This window comes from Oryctolagus cuniculus, chromosome 16, assembly GCF_051225735.1.
Source record: "Oryctolagus cuniculus isolate XC-2025 breed Fujian yellow rabbit chromosome 16, ASM5122573v1, whole genome shotgun sequence".
In the NCBI taxonomy this organism is placed as follows: Eukaryota; Metazoa; Chordata; class Mammalia; order Lagomorpha; family Leporidae; genus Oryctolagus; species Oryctolagus cuniculus.
The window spans coordinates 79289664-79306844 of record NC_142882.1 but is presented as its reverse complement, the minus strand read 5'-3'; the positions used below and the strand labels follow the sequence as shown (position 1 = coordinate 79306844).

The 17181-nt window shown below is 46.6% G+C and overlaps 1 long non-coding RNA gene across 1 annotated transcript; it reads left to right on the top strand.

Annotated features, from left to right (window-relative positions):
• Nucleotides 1-1632: 1632 nt before the first annotated feature.
• On the top strand, nt 1633-6967 carry LOC149121839 (uncharacterized). The gene is made up of 3 exons (XR_016223372.1): nt 1633-1731; nt 4521-4690; nt 6116-6967. It is a non-coding gene; the product is annotated as an uncharacterized LOC149121839 (long non-coding RNA).
• Nucleotides 6968-17181: the final 10214 nt, after the last annotated feature.

Below are 17181 nucleotides of genomic sequence, written 5' to 3'. Positions count from 1 at the left end.
CAATCTCCTGGTCTCTCTCTTTACTGCTTTGACTCCTCCTGGTTCCTGGCATGTGGCCATCCTGTGACTGTAGCCATTGGTCTCCCTCATGTGGCCCTTTTAGATCCAGTCGGAAGCTGTTGCCAGTGTTGCCAGCTTGTTGGTTTTGGTTGATGACCTGTGTCTCGTCTCCTCACAGTCAAGGGGGCAGCTGGGGAGAGAAAACGGGGTCCAGGGTTCTGCTTCCACTCGGCTGGCTTTCAGGCTCTCCCAGATAACTCAATTTCATTGGCGCTCACGTTGTCTGAAATGTTTCTCAGTGTGTATTTTTCTGCATTTAAGTAATTTTTGGTTTCTTTAATCTGGTTTACCCTCTCAATTCATTGTAAGCTTAACTAAATGGTAGACCCCAAGAAAGTGTAAGTAAATAATTCAGAGAAATGTATATAAAAAGCAACTGATTGGTTTTATTGAGTACCTGATGTATGCCATGCACCAGGCTCCTTGTTGCCACAGGGATTATTTTTTAAAAAGTAGTTACTATTCATTGAGCACCTACTGTGTGCTAGCTAGTTTACCTATATTATCTCTAATCCTGCAAGGGACAGATTATTTCTGCATGGCGGATCATGATTATGTCGATTTTACAGAGCAGGAAAGTGGGGGGGGGGTTCGAAGGGGTCAAATCAAACTCAGTCACACAATCACTCATGGAAACTAAATTGAAGCCACAGATGTCTGGCTCCGGAAGTCCCTCTCTTTCACAGGTGACACTGATTACACCTTGACCTACAACACACCATTGTTATGCTGTGAAAGGGTCATGTTGTGGGCTGCAGCTGCGGACTTAGTTCTGGGGGCAACTGTAGGATTTGCTACAGTGACAATGTTTTGTGGTTTGGCTGCCCTTCCTGTTGTGTGTGTCAAGGTCAGCAGTGATGGAAGTCAGAAGAGATCTCGTTTGAGTATTAAAAGCTAAAGCTTGGGGCCCAGTGTTGTGTGCAATGGGTTAAAGAACCACCTGAGACGCTGGCTGCCCATCTTAGAGCACCACTTTGAGTCCCCCTTGCTTTGCTTCTGATTGCTTTCTGCTAATGCACCTGGGAAAGCATCAGGTGATGGCCCAGGTACTTGGGCCCCTGCTGCCAACATGGGAGACGCAGGCTCCTGGCCACTTGGGGAATGAACCAGCGGGTGGAAGATTCTTTCTCTTTGTCTCTCTCCTTTTTTTCTTGTCACTCTCCCTTTTGAAGAAATGAAATAAATCTTAAAAAAAAAAAATGACCACCCAGGTGTCTGACTGCCCCAAAGTGTGAATGTTATTTGGCTGAGAGAGGTGCTAAAAGTCAGCAGGCTACAATGAAGAAGATCCCCTAACAATGAAAACACAGAGTTTTGAAAACCAGTCAGCCCCTGGTGGCCAGTGGTTCCTATTCACATGTCCATTAGGCTCACTGGGAGGGAGAGCGTGTGAATGCCTTGACCAATGTGGAGGCCCAGCTCCCACCCCCCAGGTCCCTGGGTGTGTCATGTAGACAGCGCCCCACACCACACCACCTTTCTGTGTGCTGCTCTGCTGGGTAATTTCCAAACACAAGGCAAATCCTGGGCAGATGTGAAATTACTCCTTGATTGGACGTCTCATTTAAGCCTGGGGTGGGGGCGAGCCACCAGGTTTGCTCGCTTAGAAGGCATTCCACTACTCTGCGGAGGCGCCAGAGGTATTTGGTCAGACATTTGTGGCACTCGAGGGTAGGGAAACTTTCCATATTTTCCAAACTTGCCATAATTCTGGACTAGAGTAGGTTTATTCATTTGGGACAGTACTTGTGCCATCCTTTGCTGCCTTCCCAGGTGCGTTCGCAGGGAGCTGAATGGGAAATGGAGCAGCCAGGACTCAAACTACCACTTTCAAATAGACGCCAGCATTGCAAATGACGGCTTAACCTGCCGCAGCACTACACGGACACCTTCCCCTTTCTTCCTATTTTCTGAAACGCGGCAGTGACGCCTGGGACTGTGCCAGGTGCAGTGTTGGTCACCTGGGTGGTAGGGAGTGGTGGATCCCAGATGAAGGAGAGGTCAGTAGAGCTTCCCGTTGTCCCACAGCAACACCCCCCGCCCCGGGTGCTTGTGACGAATTTTGGGTGCTGTTCCGTGTGCTCAGTTTATCCGACCTGACCCCAGGGCGGCGTGTGGGGTGGATTTGCCTTCTGGATGCTGTGGTATTTTAGTGCGAAAGAGCAGCGTGTGTGGCTCATTCTAATTTATCACAAGTTGCCAGGCTTGGCTATGCTGCAGATATCGCAATCCACTTCAATGTAAATATTTTAATTACCATTTCTAACATTTGGCTTTCATTAAAAGTTAGAGAAAAACTTAAACTTTTTTTTCCATAAATACTGGAAAACCCCCTTAAAGAATGCTCTCTCCCTAAGTGCACGCGCACACACACACACACACACACACACTTTCTCATTACTCACACATACACGTTCTCTCTCCCTCTCTCCCTCCCTCTCTCAAACACACACACACTCATTACTCACTCATACACGTTTTTCTCTCCCTCCCTCCCTCTTTCCCCCTCTCTCTCAAACACACACTCTTTCTCATTACTCACACATACACATTCTCTCTCTCCCCCCCCCTAACACACACACACACACACACACACAGAGTTTTGATTTTAAAACAAAAAGAGAAATCCATGAGCAAGAGAACCAGAAGAAGAGAGAGGGGGAGGAAGAGAAAGGAAGAAGGAAAATAAACTACCTGCACTGACTCAGTACCCTGAGCCGGAGGCAAGATTTAGCTCCTTGTAACAGAGGGGTGGAAAAGACACCAACTCTGATTCTGAACTCCAGAAATACCTTTTCGGTACCGGACTTCTGCAAACATGAAGTGTGGTGTTGAGCCTGGTGGTTCAGACTCCACTTCGATGCTTGCAGCCCACACCCGAGGGATGCTCCTCCAGACCCGAGGGGCGGTATTGCTGCTGGCCCTGTTGGCCTCCGTGTTCCCTCGGGCCCTCCTACACGTAGGTAACTGGTTCCCAGGATTAAATTCCGCCTGGGGAGACTCGCTGTGACGCTGTTTCCCCGACTGGACCCTGAGTGGTGTGTTACAGCTCCGGAGTGCACGCTGTGACAGCTTTCACGGGTGGAAGTCCTAACCCCTCAGGGCCTTTGGTCGGTGATTGTACCCTGGGGACACTGCCTGTGGGAGGGGCTAAGGCGGGGCTTGGGGAGAATGGGCTGTTTCCCAAGGGAGACCCGCGCCTCTCCGAAGTCCCCTCTCCGAGGCCCTCACCAGGGCCGACCACAGGCCTGTGCCCCGTGCTTGCTCCTCCATGGTTCTGGGTGATACAAACTTCTCTTCTTTTGAAGGTTGCCGGCTGGCGCCATGGCTCACTAGGCTAATCCTCTGCTTGCGGTGCCAGCACCCTGCATTCTAGTCCTGGCCAGGGTGCCGGATTCTGTCCCGGTTGCTCCTCTTCCAGTCTAGCTCTCTGCTGTGGCCCGGGAAGGCAGTGGAGGATGGCCCAGGTCCTTGGGCCCTGCACCCATGTGGGAGACCAGCAGGAAGCACCTTGCTCCTGGCTTCGAATCAGTGCAGTGCCGGCCGGCCATGGTGGCCACTGGGGGGTGAACCAACGGAAGGAAGATCTGCCTCTCTCTCTCTCCCTGCCTAACTCTGCCTGTCCCCCCCACCAAAAAAAAGTTGCTAGCCTCAGGCATTTTGTTATAGTGACACAAAATGAACTAAAATATGCTTTTTTAAAAATATTTTATTTATTTATTTGAGAGGCAGAGTTACAGAAAGGTCTTCCATCCACTGGTTCACGCACCAGATGGCTGCAACAGCCAGAGCAGAGCTGATCTGGAGCCAGGAGCTTCTTCCAGGGCTCTCACGCGGGTGCAGGGGCTTCAGGACTTGAGTCATCTTCTACTGCTTTCCCAGGCCACAGCAGAGAGCTGGATCAGAAGAGCAGCTGGGACTAGAACAGGCACCCATGTGGGATGCCGGAACTGCAGGTGGTGGTTTAACACACTACGCCATGGCGCCAGCCCCCAATATACTGTCCTTATCAAACGGGCCCCAGGGACCTCGGTCTCCCCTCCTCCGTGAGAGGACATGGTGAGCAGCACCATTGCTGGCAGTGCAGGCCCTCACCAGACCCCTGATCTGGGACTTTGCGGGCTCTGGGATTGGGAGAAATACCCTGCTGATGTTTGTAAGCCATTCCGTCTGTGGCGATTTGTTACAGCAGCTGGAGCCCACTGAGACCTTCAGTAACAAAGTCCTGGGACTCTGGTCCGGGGGCGGGAGCCAGGAAACTAACTATATTATTCTAGAATCAGTCTGGGAAGCGTTGGACAAGATAATCTGTAAGTTCGTTTCGGTCAGTAAAATTCAGCATTCCTTAGGATGAGAGAGCTGTAAGTGAAGGAAGTCGGGGACCTGAACTATGAAAGCATACTGGATTTTCAAAAAGATGGATGTTGGAGTGGATTTACTTCTCTTCCACGCTTTTATAGTCTTTCTGCGAGGCAAGGACCTTTCGAATTGCATTCTCCCGCACCCTCCTGTCAGTGCAAGGATGGGTCCTATGCAATTTTCCCAGAAAGAACATAAAATGAAGTCTGGGTTCCATTGAACAGACGGCCAGTGTCGCCGAGTTCCCATGATGTAAAGTTCTTTCTCTGTGGTAAGTGATCTTGAGTAAGACCAGACTCTAATACTTCTGAAACTTTTACGAGAAGAAACTGAAAAAAAAAAGTATCCATTTCTAAACTGCAAACACAGTATGGTAAGGGGTGGAGACTTGGTTTATCTTTTAAGTGCAGTGTCTCTTTATTCTGGTGTATCAAATCCAACTGGGGCAAAGGCCATCTTTAAAATGGAGAAGTTCAAGACAATTTGGCTCCAGTGGGCTAGAACGAACTGGATTGTAAAACTGCTCTGTACAGCACAGAGCTGCGTCTCTGCAGAAAGGTTTCCTGTAGGCTGAAATGTTTGTATTCTAAGCATAAATTCAGACTCGGGATTGGCAACGTGTTCAAGGGGAAAATCTGGATTAATACTTATTTTTATATAGCCTGCAAGTGAAGCTTTTTTTTTTAAAAAAAAAGATTTATTTATTTGAAAGGCAGAGTTACAGAGGCAGAGAGAGAGAGAGTGAGCGAGCTTCCATTCTCTGGTTCACTCCCCAAATGACCGCAATGGCCATCCCCTTTGGGATGCCAGCACTGTACGCGGTGGCTTTATCTGCCACACCATAGCGCTGGCCCCTAAGCTTGGTTATGACATCATTAAACAGGTGAAAAAAATCAAAATAAGAACACTTCATACAATACTAAAACTATGTGAAATTCAAATCTAGAATCCACAAATAAATACAGTTTTATTGCAACACAGCCATAGTTATGTACTTAAGCATCATCTGTGGCTACTTTTATACAACAGATTTACAGAGTTTCAATAGAGACATTATATGACCTATAAAGCTAAAAATATTTAGAATCTGACCCTCCCCAGAAAAAGCCAGGAGCTTCGTCAGGGTCTCCCACTTGGATACACGGGCCCAAGGACTTGGGCCATCTTCTACTGTTTTCCCAGACCATAGCAGAGAGCTGGATCGGAAATGGAGCAGCTGGGACTTGAATGGGCACCATATGGGGTGCCGACACTGCAGGTGGTGGCTTTACCTGCCACACCACAGCAACAGTCCCTGTTGTTTGTTCTTGTGAAAAGGTATGTGTATTTGGGCATGCACGTGACCCTCCAGTGATTGCTTGCTGGAGTCTGGGAATGAAAATGCAGAGAGCAGTAGATAAAGTATGGGTTTTGATCTTCAGGGCGCAATGGCAGAGAGATCAAAATAGGAACAGTCTGGGTCTACTGGAGCTCCACTTGGACTTCAGTGACAAGAAGGTGCTTCGAAAGGTTCATGGAAAATGGAATTGAAAGATAAGTCTATCTTGATGCATAACTTTTGGAAATCCATGCATGTTTTTTTCACAGTATGTATTTTCTATGAATGCCCTCTGGTATAGTGTTAATTTTCATCTGACTAATATGGAGTCTTGGAAATGCAGTCACATTGCACTGTTGCCTTCTGATTCTGTTTTAGGGACAAGAGGTCACTCACATCCTGCAGTGGTGCGGGGCTTCTGCTGAAAGGGATGGATCTGCTCATTCTCAGTTATCCAGCGAAGACCTCAGTGGGAGGCAGAGAAATGGGCATTTGGAGACTAGCTTTCATTCTGTGGGTTTCTATTTAGATGCATGAAGATGATCTTCATGTAAAGCAAACAGTGTTACAACCTGAGATCTACCTCTGCAGGATCACTCATTGCCTCAGTGCTTCAACACCAATATCCCACCCCCTGAACTCAAGACTCATTTTCCCATCTCTCACACTTCCTCACTCTAGTACTCCCCCTTTTCTATCTCAAGTCCTTGATTCTCTTGTTTCTTCTCCTCCCAACCTTTCTGGCTTCTTTTCTCATTGATCTAGATCTTATTATCTCCTACTTCAGCAACTCCCTGGTCAACAACTTTGCTTTATTTCAAGTGTCTGTTACTTCTCTTGTCCTGATGACACTCAGCTCTGGATAAATGCAAGCATTTTCCTTTCCCTCTCTTACATTTGATGACTTTTTTTTTTTTTTCAGAAGATAACACAATAAAAACTCATGACTTAAATGTCAGCTTGACCATATCTTCATGTTCAAAGAGAAAAGAGGATAGCATCAGGGATTCACTATCTACAAATCTATCTGATTCGTCTTGATCCTTTTCTCCTTCTCCCCCTGTCCTCCCGTGCAAAAGTTTAGCTCCTGTACTGACAACTTGGATCACCATCACTTTGTTCACACGGACTCCCTTCTCTCATCGTGTCTTCCCTCCATGGTTGATCTCTGTCCCTCGTTTCTCCTGAGAGTATCAGCATGCTTCCATACAACTTAGGACAGCCTCTCTCTTATACAACTTATCCGTCTTGTCTAATATTTTAAATGTGTTTCTCTCATTGCACAGTTCTGTTTGGGGGTGCATATTGTATGGAAAAAAAGTTATTCACTGAGTTCTTTTGAGACACAATAAAAATTAGAAATAAAAGTTCCATGAATAAGGATTTTGTCAAGTAAATTATGGTATTTTCAGACAAATAGGATGTTACAGAACCAGTAAAAAGACGAGATTAATATGTGGTAGATTAATTAATCTGACATAGAGACATAGAGATATTATTAGGTGGAAGGGACCAGGTGGAGAAATAGATTCATTTAAAAAAGTACAATTAAATACACATTTATAAACATTAACATATTTGTAGCAGGGGAATTTGACATGCCACAAACCTAAGTGTAAATCAAAGAGTTTGTTGTTATAGCTAAATTATATTTCTTGCTCCCTTTCTGCCTAATGGCACAAACTTATTCAGTTTGGGGTCAAGTTAACAGATTCAGAGTTTTCTTAGTTACCTTAACTCTTCTCTTTCTGTGCAGAAAAACATCTGATTTCCAGGTGGGACTTACTCACTGTTCAGGGAAGGGACATCAGTACTCTGGACTGCCCCCTCGTTCACTCATACGCTCATCATCACTTTTTGATTAATTGTGCATCGCTCTACGGCCTAGGAATACAGCAGAGAACAGAGCAGTAAAATCCCAGCAGCAGCGCTGAGAAAGTCCTGACCACATGAAGCGTACTTTCGGGCAGATAGAGACAGACAATCAAAGAATACACAGCTGCAGCAGGTAGTGTACCAAGTACATGTTTGGAAGACCATAAGAGAAGAGGGCAGGGAGGGCTGGGTCAAGGGGTGTTGCTGTTCTAAAAAGGATGTCAGAGAAACTCACCCTATGGTGACATTGGAGCAGGGGCCTGAAGGAGCCGTGGACAAGTGGGGGAAAAGGATTTCAGGCCAAGTGCAGGTAGAAATACAGTGAGGCAGGATCACACTTGGCGTGTATGAACAGAGCACAGAGACCCGTTTGGCTGGAGCAGAGAAGAGAATGAACCAAAAAAGGCTAGAGACCTAGCATAGGGGTCCTGGCAGTGGGCGGAGCCTCTGTCATCTTTACTCCTTTCCTGTAGCTCAGTCCAGGATGGGTAAGCGTTCTGGGTCCCTTCCCGGGGGCACTCATCTGTGTCTTTCCCTCTTGCTTCCTCTGCTTCTGATCTTTGCCGCAGCTCCAGATGCCTTTGAAAATCTTTTGTAGCAGGACATGTGTGTCCACTCGCCTGCGGGCTTCCCACCAAGCTGATAATTTCAAGTCTAGGATCCTTTAGACAGGATTCCAAATGCTTTTCCAGCCTCTGTCTTGAGAGTGAATTTGATCTTTCAGAGTTTCTATAACTCTGACTTGAAGTGAAGTAAACAAATCTTAAAAAAAAAAAAAAAAACCTGTTCTATTCAGTGGCTGATTAGACGTCACTGGCTGATGAACCTACATGTCAACTTTGGCTTATGCAAATAGAACTCCCAATTTTTCCACTCTCTCAAAATATTTCTTCCTTTATTTCCCATCTGTAAGGATCCAGTCTGACTGTGGTCATCTTGGGTTGGGGGTGAAGGGCAAAGAAAGAGGTCTTCCTCCTGCTGGTTCACTGTCCAATGCTTGCAACAGCCCGGGCAAGGCTAGGACAAAGCCAGGAGCCTGGAACTCCATCCGTACCTCCCACGTGGGTGGCAGGGGACCAAGTACTTGGAGCATCTTCTGCTGCTTGCCTAGGTGCATTACCAGGGAGCTGGATCAGAAGTGGAGCAGCTAGGACTTGAACTAGCACTCAGACGGGATGCCAGAGTTGCAGGTGATAACTTAATCTACATCACAATGCCAACCTCCCAAGTTGGCATTTTAACCACTGAGCCAATTGTCCATCCCTTTCCTATTAACTTCTTATGAATTGCGCTCTGAAGGTTGCATAAGATTTGTATCCATCCCATCTGCCCATTTGTCATATGGGTGTAATGTGGACTAACCAAGAGGTCAAGTGGATGAAGGTCTGAGAGGAAGACACTCTAGAAGTTCAAGTAGCACTTTGTGTTCAGAGACACACGGGAAGTTCACTGCTGGAGTTCATAAAGTAAGAGGGAGAAACAGGAACAGTGAAGCAAGGTAAGTAAGGAAATAAGACTGTGGAGGACCTTGGAAAGGTGAGGTGAGGCCCTCTGCCCATATCCTGAGAAAGAGAGGAGCCAAGGAAGGACTTTCAACAGAGGAGTCTCAGGCAAAGGTGAGAGTATGGGGAAGAGTATTTTTTTTAACTTTTATTTAATGAATATAGATTTCCAAAGTACAGCTTATGGACTACATTGGCTTCCCCCCACCCCCTGATGACTTCCCTCCCACCCGCAACCCTCCCCTTTCCCGCTCTCTCTCCCCTTCCATTCATATCAAGATTCATTTTCAATTTTCAATATATACAGATCAGTTTAGTATACATTAAGTAAAGATTTCAACAGTTTGCACCCACATAGAAACATAAAGTGAAAAATACTGTTTGAGTACTCATTATAGCATTAAATCTCAATGTACAGCACATTAAGGACAGAGATCCTACATGAGGAGTAAGTGCACAGTGACTCCTGTTTTTTTTTTTTTTTTTTTTTTTTTTGACAGGCAGAGTGGACAGTGAGAGAGAGAGAGACAGAGAGAGAAAGGTCTTCCTTTGCCGTTGGTTCACCCTCCAATGGCCGCCGCTGCAGCCGGCGCACCGCGCTGATCCTGGCAGGAGCCAGGAGCCAGGTGCTTTTCCTGGTCTCCCATGGGGTGCAGGGCCCAAGCACCTGGGCCATCCTCCACTGCACTCCCTGGCCATAGCAGAGAGCTGGCCTGGAAGAGGGGCAACCGGGACAGAATCCGGCGCCCCGACCGGGACTAGAACCCGGTGTGCCGGCGCCGCAAGGTGGAGGATTAGCCTATTGAGCCACGGCGCCGGCTTCCTGTTGTTGACTTTACAAATTGACACTCCTGTTTATGGCATCAGTAATCTCCCTATGCTCCAGTCATGACTTTCCAAGGCTATGGAAGCCTTTTGAGTTCTCCGACTCTTATCTTATTTAGACAAGGTCATAGTCAAAGTGGAAGTTCTCTCCTCCCTTCAGAGAAAGGTACCTCCTTCTTTGAAGACCTGTTCTTTCCACTGGGATCTCACTCATAGAGATCTTTCATTTAGGCTTTTTTTTTTTTTTTTTTTTTTTTTTTTTTGCCAGAGTGTCTTGGCTTTCCATGCCTGAAATGGGAAGAGTATTTTTTTTTTAAATTTATTTATATATTTGAAAGTCAGAGTTACAGAGTTACACAGAGAGAGAAGGAGAAACAGAGAAAGAGCCAGTCTTCCATGGCCAGAGCTGCGCTGATTTGGAGCCAGGAGCTTCCTGTGGGTCTTCCACATGGATGCAGAGGCCCAAGGACTTGGGCCATCCTCCACTGCTTTCCCAGGCCACAGCAGAGAGCTGGATTGGAAGTGGAGCAGTTGGGACACGAACTGGTGCCCATATGGGATGCCGGCACTGCAAGCAGTGGCTTTCCCCGCTACACCACAGCGCCGGCCCCTTGGGGAAGAGTATTTTGAGTATGATGTGGAAGGTCAACTGCAGGCAGGAGAGGCTGAAGACAGGATGGCTCCCAGGAGCTAGTGGATAGCCCAGCAAGGTAGGGAATTTGTACTCAGCCCAGAAAATGAGGCTGCGGAAGACGGTGAATGAGAGCAACAAACAGTTCCTACAGCACTGATAAGATGTCTGTTTACAGTGATAGCCACTTCCATTCAGAGGAAGCCACCCTAAAGGAGACATGTAGGCTCCTTTCAGTTTCAGCATAGGTTCATCCTCAAAGTTCAGGTGCACCCTCTGGTGTGTTTCCATTGACCTAACTGTGGCGTAGGGGAGGGAGGCTGTTAGGGCAGAGCTGGGAGTAGCTCGCGGTCAGTCGACTTTTCTGGGCTGCTTTCTGCATGTCATGGTGGTTAACTGGTCCTCAGCCTGGCTGTAGGCATCTGATAATGCAAGGATTTGAACCCAAGTTGTAGGTAACTCCTATCTTAAGGCCCCTGCCCGGACGCTAAGGGAGTTTCCTGGAAACGCTGAGCTCTGTTGCTATGGAGAATCAGCTCTGAGCTAAGTGGCCACCAGGAAGAGCCTTGGACTCTGAGGAGAAAAGCACCTGTGAATCCCAAGAAAGACTCGGCGGTTCTACAAATTCTCATTGGAAATGCTCTCCCCTTTAACGTAATCCATCTGGTTGCTGACTTCCTCATTTGTTTTGCAAAGCATAAGGGTAATAAGTTCAGTTACCAGTTGCCCTCCTCTATCTACTTCTTTTATTTTTAAGAACATTTTAGACAATTTCACAAGTTGACCAAAGAATGGTCAATTTCACTTTTAAATTATAAATGATTTTTTTCATGGCTTAGGGAAAATTTACATGAATAATATATTTTTTTAAAAATTACACAGACTGGCCGGCGCCGCGGCTCACTAGGCTAATCCTCCGCCTTGCGGCGCCAGCACACCGGGTTCTAGTCCTGGTCTGGCTGCCAGATTCTGTCCCGGTTGTCCCTCTTCCAGGCCAGCTCTCTGCTGTGGCCAGGGAGTGCAGTGGAGGATGGCCCAAGTGCTTGGGCCCTGCACCCCATGGAGACCAGGATAAGTACCTGGCTCCTGGCTTTGGATCAGCACGGTGTGCTGGCCGCAGCACGCCAGCCACGGCGGCCATTGGAGGGTGAACCAACGGCAAAGGAAGACCTTTCTCTCTGTCTCTCTCTCTCACTGTCCACTCTACCTGTCAAAAAAAAAAAAATTACACAGACAATAGTTGGGTTAGTGGATCTATATATGATTTGCAAATAATTAGTTTTTTGTGTGTGTGTTGGGTTTAAGCTGAGTTGTTTTGGAAAACATACGAGTAGTCATTTGGCCAAAACTGACAGTTGAATATTGAAATGAAGCTAAAGCTGCTCTTTGCTGGGTGGTTTGGCAGGTATGAGAAACCCGCGGTTGCGAGAACAAGCATTCCAGAGGTGGAGGTGATCTGAGCAGGAGCGTGGGGGAGCACGTGTCTCCTCTGTGTTACAATGAGGAGTGTGAGGTGCAGAGCTGTTAACTGTCCTGGCACAGTCACGCAGCTGGTTCATGGCCGAGCCCAGATGGAAATTTACCTCTCTTGACTCTGAGTCCATGGCTTTCTCCAGCACCTTGTGTTAACCTGTGATGAAATCTGGAGCTGCTGATTCTAGTGACTACAGCGCCACAGAGATAAGGGCCAGACCAGGCAGAGTGGTGAAGTTAAACGAGAAAGTGACAAGAACCCAGTGGCGAAACTGAAATAATAGGTACGATTCATCTTTCCATATTGAGGAAAAATTAGCTAATTATTCATGTGTGGAAAGTAGAGAGGGTGAGGGTTAGGTGAGAGAAGGGAGCTCTGGGCTCTTCCTTGGTGTTTAGTTTGAGAAATTGTGTAAAAAGACAACGTCAAGAAAAACCATCAGGAATATTTTTCACAAAGTCATAGTGTGAAAAGGTCCAATTAAGAAACTTATCTGATAGAATAATTATATTGCCCTTCTGATTGCCAAGGAAGAGGGCGGAGTTCTGTTAAAACCGTACTATATACAGAGTGCAACAGAGAGCCAGATAACAGCCAACAGAACTGGTTATAAAAAGATTAGAAACACTTGAAGTGGACCAGGCAGCAGGAGCAGATAACACGCATCTGCGAGGGAACTGAGGGACCTCGGGGTATGCAGCCCACGCTGTGCGAAGGCCAAGGCTGAGAAGCATCTGAGTCACTCAGGTGTCAACTGGCTAAGATGTTTCGGCAAAACCATTTTCTCTAGGCAAAAGCTAAACTGCTGGCTCTTGGTTTCGGACAGTCTCCTGAAAACTACCACATAAGACTTTAGTGACAGGTGTGAGCGAGCGCAGTCCAGGGACCTTTGATTCATAAAAACTTCCGTGTAGTGTTCTAAAACAGCGGAAAATAAAACACAGATTGAGAGCGTGTCTTAGAACCAGATCCTGTGCTAGACTATTCTAATTCAAAGAGCCTGCCAGCATAGTTGACTAATTTGGACTAGGTCGTTCCACTAACCTAGTGGTGGAGCAGGATTTTTTACCTGGTTGTCCCTGATACCTGTTCATTCCTCTTACGCCATAAAGTAGGTCAGTGGGAAGACAAAAGTTCTTGCTGTCCATGCCGTCAAGGTTGAAACTGAAGAAGCTTGGAGAAGGCAGGTCACTTTGTTCTGTGTTGGTCAAAGTGTGTTTGACCTTGTAGGAACTGACGTGCTACAAAATTTCCCAGGTTGTTTTAAGGGGAAGCCTGGAAAGGCTCAAACACTGTGTCCTTTTAGCAGTGGTTCCCTCATAACTGCGGAAGACCATTTACCACCCAAGCCCCACATCCGGCATTCAAGATCTTCCCGTCTGCCCCGTGTCTTTTGTTAAACACCGTTTATTGTGAACTATATTTTAAAAAACGTAGAAACACACATATGTATAGTTTAAGGAATGGCTTTTAAGACTAGTTTTATTTTAGGAAGTGACCATGGTTGTTTTTTTCTATTACATTTTCACAAAAACTTAAAAGTGTCCTCATTGCATGAAAAGGTAGAGTCTGTGGCTGGATGCGTTGGGCACGAGTAAGGAACTTGCTCCGAGTCATACAGACACACAGCTGGTCGGAGAGAGAGGTTTGAATTTCCATCTCTTGAACGCGAGAACCGTGTACTTCCGGTTTGTGCACTTCCGGTTTGGGGAAGCATGCCCTGCCGGGGCTGGAGGTGCATCGTCTTTTGTACCTGAACCATCACCATGCTCACCACAGATGCTGTTGATCAAGGTTATCCAAATCCCGGGGGAGAACAAGTGGCCACAGACCAGAAACGGTCAGGAAGCTAAGAATGATGTACGTGCTGTTTTGCCGCCACTTACTTGCTTTGGGACCTTTAAAAACAAAAGTCGCCCAGTTGCGTATCATGTCTTGTTTGTTCCCCTGTATAGTTTACAGAAAAGTTGCCAGTATTAGTGTCAGATATTTCATGGGACTAAGATATTATGTATAGTTTATCCTACATTCAAAGCTAATCAGGCATTCTTTATTTTATTTGCTAAATCTAGCAATCCTAACCTCTGAAGAGAAAGGCTTCCTGTTGCTTCCCATTCTTAGAGTAAAACAGTTGAAAATAGCTAAAATGAGCACATAACCAGAAGTAAGAGACCATGGTCCCTAAATATGGGCATGTAGAGCAGAATTCTTTTGTAGCTTAGTTCGCCCTTGGGCTCTGTGGCTTCAGACATCATGATTGAAAATAGGTGTTTTGGGAAGAAGATTCACATAAACTGGAAGTTGGATTTAGGACTCTGAGCTTGAGTAATCTATTTGATCTCATTGAATCTGGTTTTCTCATTTGTAAAATTAAAATTAAACATGGGACAAAGGGTTAAAATTTAACCTAGCAGTTAAGGTGTGAGTTAAGAAGCCTGTGTCCCATATTGGAGTTCCTAGGTTTGATACTCGGCTCTGTTCCCGAGTCCAGCTTCCTGCTAATGCAGACCCAGGGAGGCAGCAGTGATGGCTCAAGGATTTGGGTTCTTGCCACCTATGGGACAGACCTGGATGGAGTTCTGGCCGTGGCTTTGACTTGACCTGGTCCTGGCTATTGCAGGCATTTGAGGAATGAACCAGTGGATGGAAACTCTCTCTCCCTCCCCCCACCCCCTGTTTCTGAATTTTCCTCTCTCAAATAAATAAATAAATAAATAATTTTAAGAGAAACATTGGACAAGATAACTTCTGAAGCCTTTCCAGTTTTACATACATTCTCTTTTGCATAAAAGAAATGAAGGGAAATAAAAGTTTAGTGAACATATATGGAGTACCCAGTATTGTAGAAGATACTTGAATACATTTTCTTATTTAATCCTCAAAATAATTTAGAGAAGCAAACTGTATTATCCATGTAATCAGTACCTGGCTTATTCTTAGTGTTAGCCTTTGTTTTCTCTATGTTCCTACCTGGTGAAAGACTACTTAGTTGCATTGTGGAAAGGGTTAAATTGCACAGGACTTAGAGAGAAATGGATAGTCCACTGAGGAGTGGGCGGGTGACAAGTACCGATACCATCGCAGCTTTGCTGTTCTTCTTTGTGAAGTTCTAATCTGGCACTTACCATTTCTGCTCCGAATTCTCAAGTTCCTTTCCTTCAATTCAGACACATTGTGCCGGTCTCCATCCTCCGTGGGGAAGTTAGGCTGGAATTCAGGGCATTTTCGGAGTGTGGTGTGGCTGTTGGAACTGGCCAAGTGTTCCCAGGAACTATCTTGCAAGCACTGAACATCTGCTGTTTGAAAGTAAAAAGCTCCTGGCTGACTTTCAAGAGAAGCCCTTTAACTTCCATTGATAAGTAATTCAGTTAAGGAGAACAAAGCAAAACAAAACTATGAGTTTAACCAAACAGAGGACACACATAGAAACCGTGTACTGTCCAATATGCCTTCCCGTTGTGCAGCAGTGTAACTGGGTTAAAATGGCCGAGTTGAGGAGCGTGGAATCATAGTAGAAAGCTTGTGAGTCGGCTCCTGCTTTCAGGGTGAAGCTCTTGAGATTGAGCCACACCGTGGGGCATTGCATTAGTCTGTTGTTACTTTTTTCTTTTTTTTTTTTTTTTTTTGCAGGCAGAGTGGACAGTGAGAGAGAGAGACAGAGAGAGAAAGGTCTTCCTTTTGCCGTTGGTTCACCCTCCAATGGCCGCCGCTGCAGCCGGCGCACCGTGCTGATCCGATGGCAGGAGCCAGGATCCAGGTGCTTTTTCCTGGTCTCCCAAGGGGTGCAGGGCCCAAGCACCTGGGCCATCCTCCACTGCACTCCCTGGCCACAGCAGAGAGCTGGCCTGGAAGAGGGGCAACCGGGACAGAATCGGGCTCCCCGACTGGGACTAGAACCAGGTGTGCCGGCGCCGCAAGGTGGAGGATTAGCCTATTGAGCCGCGGCGCCGGCCTGTTGTTACTTTTTATTACTGAGTAGTGTTCTGTTGTGTAGATCGATCACAGTAGGTTTTTGTGTGAACCCGTGTTTTTCTTTCTCTTGGGTAAATAACTAGAAATGGAACTGCTGCATTGTATGTAGGTTTATGTTTAACCTCAAAGTTTAACCGCTAAACTCCACCAATGTGGTTACATCACTTTCCATTGCCACAAGCCATGGATGAGATTCTCTATGTCCTCATCAACACTTGGTATTGCCATTATTTTAAATTTTACCCACTCTGATGATTTCAATTTGCATTTCTCTAATGACTAATAAAGTTGAACATCTTTTCATGTGCTTATTTATCATCTATATTTTTGGTCAATTTTGTATTCAAATCTTTTGAATATTTTTAAAAAATTGGCTGGCAGTCCAGCACTGTGGCATAGTGGGTAAAGCTGCCACCTGCAGTGCCGGCATCCCATACAGGTGTTGGTTTGAGTCCCAGCTGATCCACATCCGATACAGCTCTCTTCTATGGCCTGGGAACACAGTGGAAGATGGCCCAAGTCCTTGGGCCCCTGCACCTGCGTGGGATACTGGGAAGAAGCTCCTGGCTTCAGATTGGCTCAGCTCCGGCCACAGTGGCCATTTGGGAAATGAACCAGAGGATGGAAGGCCTCTATCTCTCTCTGTGTCTCTGCCTCTCTGTAACTCTGCCTTTCAAATAAATAAATAAATAAATCTTTTTTTTTTTTTTGACAGGCAGAGTGGACAGTGAGAGAGAGAGAGAGACAGAGAGAAAGGTCTTCCTTTTGCCGTTGGTTCACCCTCCAATGGCCGCCACGGCCGGCGCGCTGCAGCTGGCGCACCGTGCTGATCTGATGGCAGGAGCCAGGTACTTCTCCTGGTCTCCCATGGGGTGCAGGGCCCAAGCACTTGGGCCATCCTCCACTGCACTCCTGGGCCACAGCAGAGAGCTGGCCTGGAAGAGGGGCAACCGGGACAGAATCGGGCTCCCCGACCGGGACTAGAACCTGGTGTGCCGGCGCTGCAAGGCAGAGGATTAGCCTAGTGAGCCATGGCGCCGGCCTAATAAATAAATCTTTTTAAAAAAATGGTTAGCAGGGCCAGCTCTGTGGCGCAGCAGCCTAACGCCCTGGCCTGAAGTGCTGGCATCCTGTATGGGCGCCGTTTCGAGACCCGGCCGCTCCA